Source organism: Melospiza melodia, chromosome 4 (assembly GCF_035770615.1).
Source record: "Melospiza melodia melodia isolate bMelMel2 chromosome 4, bMelMel2.pri, whole genome shotgun sequence".
NCBI lineage: Eukaryota > Metazoa > Chordata > Aves > Passeriformes > Passerellidae > Melospiza > Melospiza melodia.
The window spans coordinates 21762496-21765823 of record NC_086197.1 but is presented as its reverse complement, the minus strand read 5'-3'; positions in this window follow the sequence as shown (position 1 = coordinate 21765823).

The window sequence follows — 3328 nt, the reverse complement described above, 5'->3', positions numbered from 1 at the left end:
AAGCAGAAGAGAATGTCAGTTGGTCACAGTTTTAACTACATTTCTTAGTAGATGTACTTTTCTTTCTGGTGAAGTAAATGTGGTTTTGGTTTATTTCAGATCAAAGGCTTCTGAAGGGGAGATCTTCAAGTGCTGGATTCCAGTTGTTGTTTTGAGAATCACTTGCTAAGACATAGGTACCTAAGAAATTGTGAATTGTATAGTTCTGCCTGCTAATATGAGTAAAGAGAACAAAATTAAAACACTTGGGACGCTGTTACCTACTGAGATAAAAAGTGTTCAAGGCCAGGCTGGATGGGAATGTCAGCAACCTGGTCTAGTGGAAGGTGTCCCTGCCCATGGCAGGGGGATGGAACTGGATGAGCTTTGAGGTCCCTTCTAACCCAAAGCACTCTGTGATTCTGTAAAACACCTGAGGAGCTCTGAAATCCTAAACAGTTCAGCAATCCCTACACACTTGTGTGAAGCCCCTTCCAAATTAGGAAAATTCTACAGTTAAGGATCCTACAGTTAAATATCTACTTAAAGAGTCCAGGCAGGAGGAGCGTTCAAAGGGAAAAGTGGCAGGATCTCCAGAGCAAAAATCTGTCTAGCAGGGGAGTTTTCCTAATCCTGAAGCAGCTCTTCCCAGGCAGCGTGGGTGTGTGCCTCCAGTCCCAGGGAGATCTTTAATCCTAAACTTCCATACAAACACAAATATCCTTGTTTAGACATTTCAGTGCAACCTCTGATGGAAAAGGAAACAGCAGTAAGGCTCTAGTTACCCTTTCCATATAGCAGCTGGCTACTTTTGTTCCATAGGTTTTCTGGCTAAAAAAAAAGGAGAAGAAGATTATGTAGAAATGGAACCTCAATAAAGAAAAAAAGATACATCAGTAATCGAGTAAGAGAACAAGATTTGGTTTTCCCTAAAATAATATCTCACAGTTCAGTACTGGTTTTGAGAGAATTGGCTCCTTTTGGATACAGAACTCCAGACACTGCAGGATAGACTGGTGCTGTTTGAAATGCCAGATCCAAACACTATACAATTAAAATAAATTTAAGTAGACTGTTTGGATTACTTGTGTGCATTTATTAGATCTGTCCTGCCTGCAAAGTGCCTTCCAAATGCTGTGAATGTGAGCAGATCCTGTCTGAAAACACTATCAGGTGCAAAGAAGGCGTTCAGGTTAGCTACATTTGTTTGACATAATCTGAGCATAATCTGAATCTGGTGTTTTGTGGAGGATTTCAGGTTTTCCAGATGCAACCTCATCATATTTTATAACCTTTATTCACACTAACTCTGCTATATTTCCAGAAGATAGAACAATTTTTTTAATTTTATAAACAGGGTTTGTTTCTGGCTCAAAAACATAAAAAGTACACCCTAGTTTGCATTCAAGTATGTTGGTCCCAAATTTGCTGTGGGAAAATGTATGAGGGCAGGGAGGGGCAATGGCCCACCACTGACCAGGGATTTCCTGAGCTTGCTGTGCTACCTGCCACCAAAACATGGCCAAAGTAACAGAGCCCAGCTCAGTCTGGCTCAGAAAAGCTCTGGGAGGACAACCCCCTGCATGTCCACTGTCACAAACCAGTTTAGCCTTAAGCCTTACAACTGCATAATTACATGTACTTCTTGTAGCCAGGGAAAGAAAAATGACTTATCTCATCCGAGCAAAGGTCCAGTAGTCACTTGAGAAACAAAATGTCAAGCAAGAAGAATCTCCAGGGTACTGAGCATTCCCAGAGGAAGCGAGGGACACGTTTCTTCTCAGGAGATTTTCCCACCGTTGGAAAGCCAGGCCGTCATGCAGTTTACATAACAACAACAAAAAAAAGAACAGATCCCAGCAGTAACAGATCAATTGTGCTGGTTTGGCGTGTGATTGTTTGGATTTGGGTTTTTTCCTACTTCATAAACCTGTAATTAAATATCCACAAACAGTATTTTATATCGTTTTCTTGGTGGCACAGCTTTCCCTTTGCCATTTGAAATAGAAGAGCTGGGACTGCAATGCAAAATCTCACTGGTATTGAAACCAGACCTCAGTGCACACATTCCCTTCTGACATACATTGCTGTACCATATGAGAGGAGTTGGAAAACATGATAAGGATGTCATAAGTTAATTTACAGGAATTGGTTTTCTGCTGAATTCTCCCATGGAACATGTCCCAGAGTACAGGAAAGGGAGGCTCTGTCTAGTCCCTCATGCACCAGTCAAAACCGGATTTCTCACAAAAATATAGCTCACAAAAATGAAGAAACACCTAAATACCCAAAATACATGTCCTACTTTGATATAACCTTTCTTTACTGAGTGCTAAACCCCAGCATGCTAAGGGAGAGGGATAATACTTGGATTAATTTTCTGCATAATAAAATGAAGTTCTTGAAAATTACCTTTCTTTCCTCATTACCTTTCTGATAGACTACAGGGTAGGATGAAATTACAGCCATAGGAATGTATTCTCATTATTTATCAAGCCAGGAGGCTTGATAAATAATGAGACAGTTTATCAGACTGGCTTTACCAGAAACCAAAGCCTAGAAATCCCCAGGCATTCATTCCCTTCCACACAGTACAACCTTGTGGGAGAGTGGAAAATCAGAATAAACATTCTTTACTCTGTGTGTATATCTCCACATAAACACATGTATATGTAGCTCAAGGAACAATTTCAGAAGCGAAGATTAACAGAAATCCTACATAAGTCTTGTGTGTTGTTCTCTGAAGTCTCCAATGGATTTCTTTTGAAAGCCTTTAAAAGATGGATCCTGACCTCTTCTGCACTGCTGCCTAGTTGGCAGAGGATGCAGAGCAGATCAAGGCTTGTGTAAGAAGTACATATTGTCTCTGTTGGGACAGAGTTAAGAAATAACTCTGGGCCCAGCATCATTCTTCAGTCATAAGCAGCTATTGGATCACACTTTGTGCAGAAGAGAAGCCATATGGCAGCATATTTCTTGGTGCTCTCATCAGTAAAGAGGAGGCAATCATCCACCATACGTTTTGGCAATCCATGCTCTGCATTTCCCAGCAAACACATCCTTCCATAATTTAACCATGTCTTACATCAGTGGTCATTTTTCTTAGTGACAGATATGTGACAGAGCTGCAGTGGAACTTGCTTGCCTTCCTCATGCTTTTGTCCCTGTTTGGCTGAGGCAGACAGAGCTGGTCAGGGACAAATAGAGAGATTCAATAAATACAACTAATTTAGTTTGGTTAAGAGAAAAATGAAGGGTGGGTGGATGAACAGAGTTCCCTGACTGTTAAAGGGTAGTTGGGAGCATTGCATTCTTCAGTATTACTGGCCTGTCACCTTGGGGAGTTCAT